At 36.3% G+C, this 16,913-nt stretch overlaps 1 protein-coding gene across 13 annotated transcripts in view; it reads right to left on the bottom strand.

The window, feature by feature from the left end:
- The window catches only part of ZNF608 (zinc finger protein 608), a 745,410-nt gene that overhangs the window by 78,173 nt on the left and 650,324 nt on the right, over positions 1–16,913 (bottom strand). For 3 of the 13 annotated variants that reach the window (XM_057306990.1, XM_057306983.1, XM_057306982.1), the window contains exon 14: positions 109–16,913. This exon is cut by the window's right edge. The exons of the other annotated variants lie outside the window; for them this stretch is intronic. The gene's annotated coding sequence lies outside the window, so the exon portion shown is untranslated. Of the gene's footprint in view, positions 1–108 lie in introns of those variants that run through there. 13 annotated transcript variants of the gene reach the window in all.

The following is a 16,913-nucleotide window of genomic DNA, read 5'->3' on the forward strand; positions in this document are numbered from 1 at the left end:
TCTCACTTGCTCCTGGACTGCCTCGTGAATGTGCATTAGCAAAATAAAAATAACCCACCTTGTCGGAGAGCCTTTCTAGGAGCTGTGAAACCCACCAAGTTTGTGTGGTTTTTTCTTTTTTTATAGTTTAATGAGCTAGGCCCTGGCTTCCATGGGGAGACAGAGTAAGTGGAGTGCTTCGTAATTTACTGCTGTAAAATGATCAGGATTCATGTTGTCTATAAAACATGAAAAACATTCTTCATTCCTTACCAATTAGATCATAGTTACAACTCACAGTTCCTTTGAGCTTAAAAGAAAAAACTTAACTGCGAGACATAAATGAAGGCTGTGGTTAAATTAAACCCTTCAACAGCCCAAACAGGCTTGAAAGAAATGCCTTCTGGATGTTATTAACACGCATATTTAAGTGCTATTTTTAAATTTTAACTGCAAGCCATAGCTAGCACAAATGTTTAGAATAGCTATCCTGGCATCTCAGCGTTGCTCTCACATTTTTTCATCTTTACTAATTCTTTCCGATAATTCTTTCACCTTTTATTGTTTGAAAAATTTTTGCAGAGATAAGGAACTTGCTCTTTCGTGGTAAATGTATTTGAGGAAGCCAAAAGTCATTTATGGCAATGTCCCTTTGTAGTAAGAAGTTCAATGATCCCAACAACAGGATCACGTTTCCTTCTCCATGAGAGTTCTAAAATGTGCAACAACTGAGAAGTTGAAGTCAGTACTAAGTTTTAAATGTTTCATTTGTTTCTAAATATTGAAAACGATCTATTCATTGTAGAAAAATTTAAGTATAACTCGAAGAAAGACAATAAAAGCCACCCCCTAGCACACAATGTAAAATTTGGGTATAAATCTCTTGTGTGTGTGTGTGTGTGTGCGCGCGCGCGCACGCACACGCGCGCGTGCATTAAAGAGAGAGGGAGAGAATTTGGTTTTCCATATTGTCTATATCACCGCAAATCCCTTTTCTTACGACATTACATACTTCTAGAAACATGATCTATTAGTTTGCCAGGACTGCCACAATAAAACACCACAGAATGAGGTTCCCCAACAACAGAAATTTACTTTCCAAGTTATGGAAACTGCAAGTCCAAGATCAAGAAGTCAGTAGGTTTGGTTTCTCCTTGGCTGGCAGATGGCCACCTTGTCTCTTTGTTTCCACCTCGCCTTTTCTCTTTAACCTATTCCTTTTGGCTCTTTAGCTCCTCACGGGAACCCCAGTTTTATGTGATTCTATGTCCTACTCTAACAATCTCATTTAACCTTAATTATCTCTTTAAAGGCCCTATCTGCAAATATGGTCACCTTGGGGCTTAGGACTTCAATATATGATTTTGTGGGAGACACACTTTATTTGGTAAAACAGGACTTTAGAAGTACACGTGGTATTTTAAATTCCAGATACCCTATACTTTAATTCTCCTGGTTTCAACAATGAGAATTTCAAATAGATTCTGCTATCAAATTGTAATACTGTTATCTACAGCACAGAGAGGAAAGAAATACATGTGCATTTTTCCACGTCTTTGATAATTTCCTTAATAGAAATTACTAGAAGTAAATTATTTGACTGAAAGACCATTTTATGCCCCTGCCTCCCTCACCATATGAATATACATGTATATACACATAATACTTTTGTTTTCCACATAATTTTTACCTATCCCAATATCTTGTAGGTACTATTTTACGTTGTCTTCTGGAAACACTATGGCTCTTGCTTTTATGTATAAGCCTGTGATCCGTCTTGAGTAACACTCCGTTATGAGGTATGTAGAGAGGTTCATTTTTTCCTTCCATAAATATATCCACATGTTGCAGCATCAACTGTCCCCAAAAATTTCTTTTCTCTATTATATGGACTTGGTGCCTTGGTTTAAGTTCAGTTGACTGCACATGGGTGGGTCTATTTCTTGACTCAATGGTGTTCCATTCGTCCCTATCTCTACCCTTACATCAATGTTCCTATTGTCTTGATTACTTATAATTTTACAGTAAATTTTAATATAAATCCTGCAAATTTATTCTACAAGATTCTGACTACTCCAACTCCTTTATATTTCCTTATAATTTTTAGAGTAAACTCATCGATTTCTCTTAAAAATTTGCATTTTGTTTGCCAGTGAACTTACCTGTCAACTTTGGGATAATGGACATCTTACTCTTTCGTTTGCTACTTTATATGGTATTTTTCTCAACTTATTTATGTCCGTAATTTCTCTCAGTGATGTCATGTAAGTTTTACGTGTACAGAAACTGCATATACAGTGATCATTTTATTTCTAGGTTATTACTGTTATAACAAAAACAATATAACATGTAATAGCACATGTTATATTGTTTTCTCGATTACATTATCCAATTGTTTGTTGCTAATATTTAGAAATAAAGTAGAATTTTGTATATTGACTCATGCACTGTGCCCTTGATAAATTCACTTACTATTTCTATTGGCTTTTTGTTGTGTGATTTTATAGGGTTCTCTACATACACAATCATAGTGTCTGTCATGCTGACAACTTTCTATCTTCCTTTCTTTGTGCTTTTTATTACTTTTCTTGGCTTATTGCATTGTCAGGATCTCCATGTGACACTGACATTGTGAGAGTGACTATTTTGTTTCCAATTTTAGTAAAAAAAAGTATTCAGTATTTTCACTATTCAGTATAATTTTAGCTGTAGGCTTTTCAGTTATCTTTTATCAACTACAAGAAGTTTGATTCTATACTTAGCTTACTAAGAATACTTCTTAAAATTATGAATGGGTGTTCAAATTTCTCCAACCATTTTTTCCCTGTCTATTGAGATATTCTAATCATATACTCTTTCTTTTTTATGCTGATAATATGGTGAACTGCACCAAATGATTTTCTAATGTTAAGTCCAATTGCTATGCTGGCATAAATGCCTCTTAGGCATGACACATTATCCTTTTTATGTATGTCTGCATTTGATCTGCTCCTATTTTGTTCAGGATTTTTGTATCTGTTTATGAGGGATATCAGTCTATAATTTTTTCTTTCATAATGTTTTCATTAGATTTTACAGTTCAAGTTGTACTGTCCTCAAAAATGAGTTGGGAAACACTTTGTGTTTCTCTAAATTCTGAAAATAAGTTGCAGTTTGGTATTTTTATTTCTTAAAATTTTAACAGAATCTGGTTTTCAATTATGGGATTTCTTCATGAGAAGGTGTTTCATTTCCTTATGAGATACAGAGCCTTTTAGTTTCTTTCTTCTTGTGTCAGTTTTTATAAGTTGTATTTTTTAAGGAAGTTGTCCATTTCATCTAAGCTGTTAAATTTATTGGCATGGCATAGTTTAAAATGTCCCCTTATTATACTTTGAAAGCACGTAGGATCCGTAATCATATGCTTCTTTCTGTTGTAGATATTAATACTTTGTGTATTTTTTTTCTTTAGCCTTGCTAGAGTTTATACATTTAAGAAGCAACTTGCAACTTTGTTGATTTTGCTAGTTTTCTAGTTTATTGCCTTTTAGTCCTGTTCTTATTTGTTTCTTATACTTACTACAAGTTTAACTTTCTCTCAATTTTTCTAGCTTTCTGTCAAAGAAGCTTAGATCATTGATTTTATGTCTTTTCTTCAAACACAGTTATCACAATTTTTACTCTAAGTGCTATTTTATCTGCATCTGATGAATTTTATGCGTGTGTTTTCATTATTACTCACTCTGAAATATTTCCTAATTTCTGTTGTGAGTTCCTCAATGGGTTATTTAGAAGTATCTTAATTTCAAAAATTTTAGGGTTTTCTATATATTTTTATTACTTTCAAATTTAGTAACACCGAGGATTAAAAACACATGTTTTAGTCCTTCAAAATTTATTGTGGTCTATCATGGTGAATATTCCACATGCTCATGAGAAGAATGTATATTTTGCTGTTGGTGGCTGCAGTGTCCTACCTTAAAGAAGAATGGTCTACTGAAGTATTCTAGTAAATCAAGTTCATTGATCGTGTTTCAAATATGCTATAGTTATACTACTTTTTATCTGTTTATTCTATCAGTTACTCAGAGGGGCTGGCAGGATCCACAGCTATGATTGGACATGGGTTTCTCCCTTTTTTCTTTTTGTTTGTTTCAGGTAGTTTGGAGCTCAACTGTAAGACAGTTACATTTTATTGGTGAACTGGGCTTTTATCATTATGGGATGTTCATTATCTCTGATAATCATTTTGTCTGGAAACCTACATTACTATCAGGATTAAATTATCAATACTACCTTTGCTATGCTTTGAGTCCACACAGTCTATCCTTTTACTGTTTTACTTTCAAACTTTGTGTCTTTAAATGTTATTTTAGATACTTGTAAATAAGTGCTGATATTTGAAATATGCAGCTAATGGTGAATTTTAATCATATACTAGTTAGTAAATATTTTCAGCCTCTAGAAAAGAGCATCCCCCTTCTTTTGTCATGCTGCTAATAGAGACAGATAAATTCATCTAACCTGCAGCTGAATTTGGTGGGGGATGCGTGAGAGCTTTACATAAATTTAGTATATCAAAGACCGCAAATGGTTTGAAGGTGAAACTAAAACTTTTACTTTAACAATGTTTGGGATCTGGGCACTAGCTGGATTTTAGATATGTCTTAATGTTTTACATCCTAAATGCCAGATTTTTCTCTCTTTTAGAACCTGGTTGACAGCTTTGTGGCTCACCAGGGAGTTTTTTTCCTCTCCAGCTCTTCCTGGCTTTTTAGGACTTTAAAGACTTGTCTCAGCCCTGCTAGCACTTCTGCCCCCAGCATTCAGTATGTGCTGCCTTCCCCATCAATGAAGGCTTAGTCTACCTGTGAGGGGTTTTATTCCTTCTTTTTCCCTGATCTCAACCTTTGGCAGGCCACTGCTTTGCACTTGTGAACATCGGAGGAGCCTGGTCAGTGGGGATTTCTCTCGTTTCTCCTGTCCTGTGTCCTACCTTCAGCAAGCCATATAGCAATGAATCCCCCAAGTGATCTGGAAGAATTTTCTCAACTCTCCTTTTCTCCTACCAAGCTTCAACATACCATTCCCATGCACTCATGTAGGCCTTTAGGAAATAGTTACTGGATTTGTTCTATGGCTGGGAATCCTTAGTACTGTAATCCATCTTGTCTGCCCCCAAGACCATTAAAAGTTAATTAAAATTTCAGCAGGTTTATTCCTTTGTCTGTGGTGGATTTCTTCTCTCCGCACCACCTCAGCAACGTAAAATATCCATAGGTCTTTATCCTGTGGATGAGCCCACTGCTTTTAAAATTTAGTTCATTTAGTTATCTTTGTGCCTTCAGCTCTGATTTTTTTTTTTAAACAAAACCGAATCTTGTCACTTATCCAGCTTGTGTTCTCATTGTTAGGAGAGAAGCAACAGTCTTTTGTGGCTTTCCCTACCTTAATTGGCAATGGAAGGTCCTCACTGGAATTCTTGAAAAATGTAGTTCAGCTAATGAATCGTTTGGCAAAAGCCAGTAACTCGACTAAATTTACCACCCTGAAACATACCTTATTTCTCTATTTAATGTCTATATACTTTTATACAGTTCCCACTTTCAACTATGTATCCTGAGAAGAAAATTTTAACTGTGCTTAAAGCTGAGAACATTTAAATACATGAGAAACTGTTAGCCAGACTAAGGGGAAAAAAAGACTCAAAATCAGAAATAAAAGGAGGGACATTACAACAAATGCCCCAGGGGGGAAAAAAAGATCATAAAAGACTACTATGAATAATTATATGCAAGCTAACTGGATAACTTAATGGGTACATCCCAAGAAACATACAACCTATCAAGACTCAAACAGGAAGAAATTATTAGTCTGAATAGACCTATAACTGATATGGTGAATGAACCAAAACCTCCCAACTTAAAACAAAACAAAATGAAACAAAAACCAAAAACCAAAAAACCCAGGACCAGCTGGCTTCACTGGTGACTTCTACCAAACATTTAAATAAGAGTTAACACCAATTTTACTCTAATTCTTAAAAAAAAAATTGAACACTTCCAATGTAATTTTAAGTCATGTTAACCTGACACAAAAGCCATCCAAAGATACCAGAAAAGCAAAAAACTACAGGATAATGCCCTTGATGAATACAGATGTAAAAATCCTCAACAAAATACTAGCAAACAAATTCAACAGCCCACTAAAAGGATCAGATACCATGGCCAACTGGCATTTATCTCTGGGATGTAAAATGGCTCAACATACAAAAATCAACTAATGTGATACTCCATATTAATAGAATGAAGGATTGAAATCGTATGATCATTTCAAAAGATGTAGAAAAATGATTTTGGTAAAATTCAACACCTTTCATAATAAAAACTCCCCAACTCAGAAGAGAAGAAAATTAACTCAAACATAATAAATATGATATCTTACCACTAACACTGCACTCTTGATGAGAACTGAAAACATTTGCTCACAGATCAGGAACAAGGCTAGAATGTCCCGTCTCACCATTTCTATTCAACACAGTACTGGAACCCCTAGCCAGATCAATTAGGAAAAAAGAAAGAAAGAAAGAAAATGCATATCCAAATTGAAGTGGAAGAAGAAAAATTGTCCCTATTTGCAGATGACATGATCTTTATATGGAAAGTCCTCAACATTCTATCTAAAAACTGTTAGAACTAATAAAAAAATTCAGTAAAGTTGCAGGGTACAAAAATCAACATACCAAAATAAGTTGTGTGTCTATACACTGACAATGAACTGTCTGAAAAGGAAATTAGGAAGACAATTCCATTTATAATAGCACCAATAAATAAATAAATAAAATATGTAGGAGCAAATTTAACCAAGGAGGTCAAAGACATACACTGACAACTACAAAATACTGATTCAAGAAATTAAACAAGGCAAGGGTGCCTGGGTGGCTCAGTCAGTTAAGTGTCTGCCTTCGGCTCAGGTCATGATCCCAAAGTCCTGGGATTGAGCCCCACGTTGGGCTCTCTGTTCAGCAGGGAATCTGCTTCTCCCTCTCCCTCTGTCTCCCTGCCCCTGGCTTGTGCTCTCTCTCACTCACACTCGTTCTCTATCAAATAAATAAAATCTTAAAAAAGAAAAAAGAAATTAAACAAGGCAGACCCCAAATCCTAAAAATCTTCAAAGGGAGCAAAGGCAGTAATTTTCTGACATTGGTTATAACAACATTTTTCTAGATGCAAGGGAAATATAAGCAAAAATAAACTATTGGGACTTCATCAAAATAAAAAGATTCTGCACAGCAAAGGAAACAATTAACAGGACTATTCCTACAAGACAACCTACTGAATGGAAGAAGATATTTGTAAAAGACTTATCCAATAAAGGGTTAGTATCCAAAGTATATAAAGAACGTATACAACTCAACACCCCAAAAATAAATAATCCAATTAAAGAATGGGAAGAAGAAATGAACAGACATTTCTCCAAAGAAGATGTCTAACAGACACATGAAAAGAGGCTCAACACCACTCATCATCAGGGAAATGCACATCAAAACTACAATGAGATACCACCTCACACTTGTCAGAATGACTAAAATCAACAACACAAGAACAACAAGTGTTGATGAGGATACAGCGAAAGGGTAACCCTCCTACACTGTTAGTGGTATGGAGATTCCTCAAAAAGTTAAAAATATAACTACTCTATGATCCAGGAATGGTACTACTGGGTATTTACCCTAAGAATATAAAAACAGTAATTCAAAGGAATACACGCACCCTATGTTTATAGCAACATTGTTTACAATAGTCAAATTATGGAAGTAGCCCAAGTATCCATCAAGAGATGAATGGATAAAAAAGATATAGTATATATACACAATGGAATATTACCCATAGGGGCACCTGGGTGGCTCAGTTCGTTAAGTGTCTGTCTTTGGGTCAGGTCATGATCCCAGGGTCCTGGGATTGAGCCCTGCATCGGGCTCCCTCCTAGGTGAGGAGCTTGCTTCTCCTTCTTCCTCTGCCTGCCCCCGATCCCTGTACTCTCTCTCTCACTCTTTCTTGCTCTTTCAAATAAATAAAATCTTTAAGGAAAAAAAAAAGGAATGTTACCCATAAAAAGATGGTATCTTGCCATTTACAACAACATATATAGATATAGAGAGTACAATGTTAAGTGAAATAAGTCAGTCAGAGAAAGACAAGTACCATATGATATCACTCAGATGTGGAATTTAAGAAACAAAATAAATAAGCAAAGGAAAGAGACAGAGAGAGACACAGACCAAAAAGCAGATTCTTAACTACAGGGAACAAACTGGTGGTTACCAAAGGGGAGGTGGGTGGGGGAGAATGGGTGAAGTAAATGACGGGGATTAAAGAATCACTTATCATGGTGAGCAGAGTAACGTATAACATTGTTGAATCACTATACTGTACACATGAAACTAATATAACACTGTATGTTAACTAGATGGAATTAAAAAGAATACCAAATATGAAACAAAACAAGGCTAAGAATGGGAATTCACTTTCAGAACCAAGTAAGATTAAAATGGAAGTAAAAGAAAATAGATATATTAACCTGATAGGTCAACTAAATACAGCAAATGAATTCAGGAAACAATTTTTACTTTTTAATCCAAATGCATACATATTATAATGTAATAAATTAAATTACATAACTGCATCTTTAAAAAAGGTACGAAATAAGACACAAACAAATGGAAAGACACCTCCTGTTTCTGGACTGGAAGAACTAATATTATTGAAGTGTCCCCACTTCTGAAAATAATTTACAGATTCAATGTAATCCCCATGAAAATCCTAATGCCATAGTTTACAAAAGTAGAAAAACAAATTCTGGAAGTCACATGAGTCTCTGACACACACACAAAATGTAAGGAGTTAAATCAATCTTGAGAAAGGAGAATAAAGCTAAAGACATCACAATTCCTTTCAACATATGTTACAAAGCTAGAGACATCACACTTCCTGATTTCAAACTATATTACAAAGCTACAGTAATCAAAACAGTTTGGTACTAGCATAAAGATATAAAGACCAATGGAACACAACTAAGAGTCCAGACACAAATCTAAGCATCTATGGTCAACGGAGCTCTGACAAGGGAGCCAAAACGGCACAATGAGGAAAGAATAGTAGTCAACAAATAGTGTTGGGAAAATCAGACAGCCGCAAGCAGAAGAAGGACACTGGATCTTATATCATATACAAACATCAACTCAAAACGGATTAAAGACTTAAACATATGACCCAAAACTGTTAAAATTCTGAAACCCCAACATAACAGAAAAGATTCATGACAGTGGTCTTGCCAATGCTTTCAAGTATAGGACACCAAAACAACAAATTAAAGCACAAAACAAAACCGGACAACCAAGACAAAATCAGACAAGTAAGACTACATCCAACTAAAAAATTCTGCACAGCAAAGGAAATGTAACAGTGAAAAGGCAATTTACAGGATGAAAGAATCTATTTGCCAAGCATTTATCTCATAAGAGGTTAACCTCCAAAACATACAAGGAACTCCTACAACTGAATAGAGGAACACTAAAAACCTCATTTAAAAATGTGCTGAAGGCTTGAATAGACATTTCTCCAAAAAAGACCTGCAAATGGCCAAAAGTTCTATGAAAAATGCTAAACACCGTTAACCATCAGGGAAAGGTAAACCAAAACCGCCATGAGGTATCACCTCGCCCCTGTCAAGATGGCTAATATAAAACCAGAGACAACAGTATTGGTGAGGATACGGAGAAAGTGGAACCCCTGTGCCCTTTTCAAAGGAAAGCAAAATGGTGCACGGAAATTTTTCTCAAAGAATTAAAAATTTACAACTACCCTATGACCCAGCAATCCCGCTTCTGCGTATTTATCCAAAGGAAGACAGCTCGGTGCTTTGAAGAGATATGAACACGCCTATATTAATTGCAGCACTATTCACAATAGCCAAGATGGGAAAACAACCTGAGTGTCCACAACAGATAAAACGTATAAGCAACATCAGAGAAAATGTGGCATGGCATATACGTACAATGGGATATTATTCAGTCTTTAAAGAAAAAAAGTTATGCAACAACATGATGAACCCTAAGGACACTAAGCTAAGGTAAATAGGTCAGACACAGAAGGTAAAGTTCTACGCTACTCTCCTAGGAGATATTGAAAAGAGCCTCACTGAAGTGGTTGCCAGGTGGTGGGGGAAGGAAGAAGTGGGCAGTAACTAATCAATCAGCATACATTTTCAGCTAAAATGAATTAAATACTAGAGATCGGAAGAGCAACATTGTCCCGAGAGTTAACAATATGGTACTGCACACTTAAAAACTTCAGAGGGTAGATCTCCTATTAAATGTGTTAACAATAAAATTAAATGTTAAAAGATTAAAAAAAAAAACCAAATACATCAGCATGTTAATGAAAGACTTACAAAAACTAAATATTTAATGATAATGAATGATTAGATCTATTGTTCTTCATTCCTATGTTGAAATATATTGCAGCAAAGAAAAAGATCACATTTTTGAAGCCTCTGTAGTACCAAAAAATGTTCAGGTTTTCTCAAAAGGTATTTTTTGAGGACCCGATAGATATCAAATAGAGTACTAGGGGCTGATTATGCGTAAATAAATGAAATATGCATGGCTTCTGCCTGAATAGAGCTTATAATGTTGTAGAAAAGACAAGATCGTAAACAACCGTGTGATCACAAATTCTGGTGTGATGGGAAGTGAATGCAAAGGTGCAGATCTCTAGTATCAGCAAGTCCAAAAGCCTCTCTTAGCAAAGTTAAGACCTAATGAGAAAGATGCAGTCCCAGGAGTGGCGGGAACGTCATTCAGGCAGTGGGAACAGCATGCATAAAGAACCTAGGAGCAGACAGACTTAGCACGGTTTGCAAGCTAATGAAGTACCGCATAACCAATGCATACTCTGCAAAGAGGGAGTCACGATGCACAAGGTTGAGTAAGGTGGCCAGGGACCTGGTCGTTCACAGCTTTAAAGGCCTTACAGAGTCTTAATAGTAAGGGGTTTAGAATTGTTTCTTAGTACATGTGTTTCTTGCCTAACTGTTCAAACTGATTTGAAACACGGGGTAGTTTATGTTATTAAACAAGTACATCTTTCCTGAGTGGAGAGTTAATTAAACAGAAGTGTAACAAGAGACCAGAGAGCAGGCTCCGTAGCAGTCAAGGTGAAAAAGAAAGGTGGTGTATAGTCTGCAATCTGTTTTATAAGCAGGATGCTCAGCAGGAAGTTGGATTTGAAGCTGGTGGGGCGGTCTGGGCTGATGCTACCTCGAAAAGTTGTCAGAACATATTTTAAGTTAGAAAAAACCAAGTACAATGAAGGCTGTATTCTGTGAGCTCAATTATAGTGAAGAAATATGCAATTAACTTCCCAAATAGAATGTTATTGGCAGTTGTCTCTGGGTGGTGGGATGATGACTGGGTTTATTTCCCTTCTCGTGACCTTAAATATTTATTGAGCATTTTAACAAATCTTGCTTTTTAAAGGGATTTTATGGAAAAATATTCAGAAGAACAGTCTCTGAGGCTCTGGGAATATCTGATCTCCCCATCACTTTTTCTCCTGGTTCTCTTGATCCCCACTGCAAACTCTCTTTCTCACACTCCAGGCGTTACATTTTAATTAGAAAAAAATAAATGCCACTTCCAATACTCTTAAGAGTCTGCTGTCTTTTGGTGTTTGGCGCTGCGGGAGAGAATTCAGAAGGCTTTGTACTTTCCGTTATTTGGATATAACTCCCCTCCTCCTCAGATGTGCAGAGAATGATTTTCCATCTACAAACATATGCATCATAGTTCTTGACCTTTCTTCATTATTTTACTGAATCTCTTCAGTATGTATAGCCAGGCCTTTTAAGTTTTTTTTCCAATAAAATTCTCTAGATTTTCTTTAGTACTTCAAGCCAAATGATCCATTTATCACACACACACACACACACACACACACACACAGGCCCCTTCTTGATCTTTCCTATCTTTTCTCTGTATTTCATTCCCTTTTCCTTCTGTGGCTTTTGAATCCGGGTTCCCTTTTTACTGCATGAATTCATTTTTCTTCCCTCCTGCAAGCTATTCACTACATTCATCACTTTTTGAAATTGGCAAATTTTTATTATCCATGGGATCTTTTGTGATCACAGGTGATTTCTTCCTTCTAATTTATTCTTCTAAACGCACATGCACTTTATGGACTTGTGAGGAAATGAATCAAATTAAAAGGATTATTTTTTTTAAAGTGGTTCCTGTATATTTTTCAAAGGCCCCCAATTTTTTTTTCTCGTGTTTGCCTATTGTGGAGGAAGCCCTGCTCACAGACTGACTGACGGCTCTGCCCCCACCTTGCCTTTTCTACTCCGAGAAGAATCCCCACTAGTCCAGCTCTTTGCAAGTGAAGTTATCCTGCCCCTCAAAGAGAGGGAGCCGAAAGCACATCTCCATTTGCCTCACATACAGTCTCAACCACAGGAAGGTCCTTACAGAAAGTCAGGGGGCACGCCCCCTTTGTGAGAGAGGCTGGTATCACCATCAGTTCTCCACACCACCTCCTTCCCACCTCGTCTGTCCTGCGGCATAAATTCCAAGTTTCTGGAGTGTTCATGGCACCTGTATGAGTTTCCTATTGCTGCTGTGACAAATGACAGCAAAATAAATAATCGAGAAATACTAATTTACTATCTTCACCTCCTGCCCAATACTTATTATCCCACATCTTCTGGAAATCAGAAATTTGGTGGGACTGGCTTGAGCCTCTGTTCTGGGCCTCACAAACCTGAAATGTCAGCTGGGTTAGGCTCTCTCCTGGAGGCCTTGCAGGACAGAAGGCCCCATTTTCTTGCTGGTTGTCAGCCACGCTCTGTTGTCTGCTCCTAGATGCTGCATGTATTTCTTCCTATCTGGCCCCTGTCACCAAAGGCCCAGTGACACAATGAACCCCCCTCACCTCTCCAATCTCTCTGGCTTTTTCCCCCTTACTTCCCTCTTTTGCTTTGAAAAGTCCATGTGATAATTAAGTTGAGCCAAAAGTACATATAACCCAGATAACCTCCTTATCTTAAGATCAACTGATTCTTAGCCTTCCACGAATCTTCCAAGTGTCCTTTTCTATATAAGGTAACATAACCAACAGGAGGCAGAGATCATTGATGCATGGTCATCCCCACCATTACACGCTTCCCCAAATGCATGGAAGGGAATGAGAGAACAGAAACGTAACAGGACAATGTACGTGTGTTAGAGAAGTCAGTCCCTTTTCATCAGAAAACAAGCATAAGCTATCTACTCTTACTCTAATTTAACTCCCAATAAATCATGAAACAACTAAGATAGACCAGGATAATGCATATAAATATGCCCTAAACATGAAATGTTATGCAAAGAACCAGGAATCTTAAAATTCCAACAAGCTTATAAAGCAGCCACTTGGGGGTCTTTCAAGCAGAACTCTAAAGGTTAGAAAGCTATTTTGGGGAAATGGTATTCTGGATAGTCTCTTCAAAATTAGAGAGGGAAGTAGAAAGTATTTGTTTACTTTTAATTAATAGTCATTAAATGAAGTGTTTAGGTAAATTTGATTTGGTAAAAGAAAGAGGAAAAGGAGAAAGAAAAAAAAAACAATTTATTCAGTGAATACATTTCTGGGAGCCAATGACTATAGCAAGACTGTAAGATACAAGGCTAATATACAAAAGTCAGTTCCTTTCCTATGTAACACAATGAACAAGTGGAATTTGACATTAAAAATACATTACCATTTACCTTAGCACACCCAAAAAGAAGTACTTAGGTATAAATACAACCAAGTACGTATAAGACATCTATGAAGACAACACAGATGAAAAATATCGAGGAAGAACTACACAGAGAGATACTCTATGTTCAGGTGTAGACTCAATTCGGTCAAAGTAGTTGATTCTTTCCAACTGGACTTACAGATACAACTCAATCCCAATCAAAACCCTAGCAAGTTATTTTGTGGATATTGACAAACTAATTCTAAATTTTCTATGTAGAGACCTAAGACCCAGAACAATGAACATAACACTGAAGGAGAGGCACAGAATTGGAGGACGGACACTACCTTGCTTGAAGACTTACCATAAAGCTACACTGTCTTGATTGTATAGCTTTACAGTTAGTCTTGAAGTAGTGTACTTTTTAATACAACTTTGCACTTTTGCTTACTTTTTTATTGTGTCTTATACCCACCTCTCGCACTAGAGTATGGTATTGGTGAAAGGATAGATAAATAGATCAATGAACAGATTAGAGAGCCCACAAGTAGACCCACATAAATAATAGTCAACTTTCCTTTAACAAAGGAGCAAAGGCAATGCAATGGGGCAAAGAAAGACCCTTTAACAAACAGTGCTGGGCAAACTGGACACACGCACACAAAGAAATCAATCCAGACACAGACCTTACACCATTCACAAGAAAGGGCTCAAAATGAATGAGGGACCTAAATGTAAAAAGAAGAAACTATAAAACTCTGATGAGATACCATAGGAGAAAATCTTGGTGACCTTGGGTATGGCTATAACTTTTTAAATATAATACCAAAGGCACAATCCATGTAAGAAATATCCAACAATATGGACTTCATCAAAAACTTCTGCTTTGCTAAATACGGTATCAAGAGTATGCAAAGAGAGGCTACAGACTGACAGAAAATATTTTTAGAGGCATGTATGATAAAGCATTGTTATGCAAACTATACAAAGATTCTTAAAACTCAACAATAAAAAAAAGACCCAATTTTAAAAGTAGGCCAAAGACCTGAACAGACACCAAAGAAGATATACAAATGTCAAGTGAGCATATGAAAGCATGTTTATCATCATATGTTGTTAGAAAATTACAAATTTAAATGACAATGAGGTACCACTCTATCTACCTGTGAAACTGACCAAAATCCAAAACACTGACAACACCCACTGCTGGCGAGGATGGGGAGCAATAAGGACTCTCATTCATTGCTGGTGCAATTGCAAAATAGTGCAGCCGCTCTGGAGGATTGTGAAGCCATTTTGGTGGTTTCTTAGAAAACTGAGCATGCTTTTACCATAGGATTTAGCAATAATACTCCTTGGAATTGACCCAAATGAAAACTTACATCCACACAGAAACCTGCCCACACATATTTATAGCATTGTTATTCCTAATTGCCAAAACCTGGGAGCAACCAGGATGTCCTTCAGGAGGTAAATGGGTAAATAAACTATGATACATCCAGACACTAGTATATTTCTCAGTGCTCAAGAGAAATGAGCTATCAAGCTATGAAAAGACATTCAGGAAACTTAAGTACTTACTACCGTATGAAAGGAACCAACCAGAAAACTCATCAAACTGTATGATGACATTCTAGAAAAGGCACGAGAATGGAAACAATAAAAAGTTCACCAGTTACCAACACTTACGGTAGAGGGTGGAATGAACAGACAGAGCACAGAAGAGCAGTAGGATCATTCTGTGTGTGATTACAACAGGAGATACATTTGTCAAAATTCATAAGATGTACAATATCAAGGATGAACACCTATATAAACTACTGACTTTGGGTATAATTCCATGCCAATGTGGGTTCACTGAGTGTAACAAATGTACAGTCTGCTGGGGGGGATACTGGTAATCAGGAAGGTTATATGTATGTAAGGAGAGGGGGTGGAGAGAATTCTCTGTACTTCCATTCAAGTTTGAGATAAATCTAAAATTGCTCTAAAAAGAGTTTAATTAAAAAGTCAACTGCCATTATTTCACTAGAGTATTAACTGTGCAAAGATGGGGCTCATTTTTTAAAGACATAAATATAACAGAATTACACATAAAGAGTAGCTAGGGTAGAGGAATAAAAATGTCAATGTGTCACAGAAAATTATAAGAAAAAATTAAATGAGTCAAAAAGTATTCCAAAAAAGAAAACCAAAAAAATGATAAGCATAAATATAACTTATTATGTGGTATAATCAGTATAAGTGAATTCAGATATTTGAAAGAAAAACATAAGATACTTCATTTGATTCAGAATCCAACTGTTGTTCATACTAGCTGTTACATAAACACTTAAGAGAAAGTAACTCAGAAAATGGGTAAAATGCTCGAGGAAAATGCAAAGAAATAAAGAACCCAGGGTGACCATATTAATAACAGATCCTGTGAAATTCAAAATAAAAACCATTCAAGAGGATAATTTTTTGAAGTATAGTTGACATATAATATTCTATTAGTTTCAGATGTATGTCACAGTCATTCAATACTCTTATACATTATGAAATGATCCCCACAGGAAGTCTAGTTACGATCTGTCACCATAAAAAGTTCTCACAATATTATTGACTATATTCCCTATGCAGTATATTACATTCCCATGACTTACTTTATAACGGAAAGTTTGTTATTCTTAATGCCCTTCCCCTATTTCATGGGCCCCTAAAACTTCCCCCATCTGGTAACCACCAGTTTGTTCCTCCCTCTGTGAGTCTGTTTCTGCTTTGTTTTCTTCCTTTGTTTTTTAAAGCTCACCAGTAAGTGAAATCATACAGTATTTGTCTGCGTCTATCAGACTTAATTCATTTAGCATGATACCCTCTAGGTCCATCCACACGCTGTCATGAATACTAAGATTTCATTCTTTTTTATAACTGATATTCCATATAATACGCATACAAATATTCCGTACACACACACACACACACACACACACACACACACACTATACAAAGCACAACTTCTTTATCCATCCATTCCCAGATGGCCAACAGGTTGCTTCAGTATCTATAGCCCCCTAAAAACTACAGTGAACATACAGTTGCAAATATTGGTGTTTTCATTTTCTTTGGATAAATATCCTGAAGCTGAATCACTGGATCACATGGTAGTGCTACTTTCAATTTTTGAGAAACGT

The sequence above is a fragment of the Ursus arctos genome, unplaced genomic scaffold (genome assembly GCF_023065955.2).
Source record: "Ursus arctos isolate Adak ecotype North America unplaced genomic scaffold, UrsArc2.0 scaffold_5, whole genome shotgun sequence".
Taxonomy (NCBI): Eukaryota; Metazoa; Chordata; class Mammalia; order Carnivora; family Ursidae; genus Ursus; species Ursus arctos.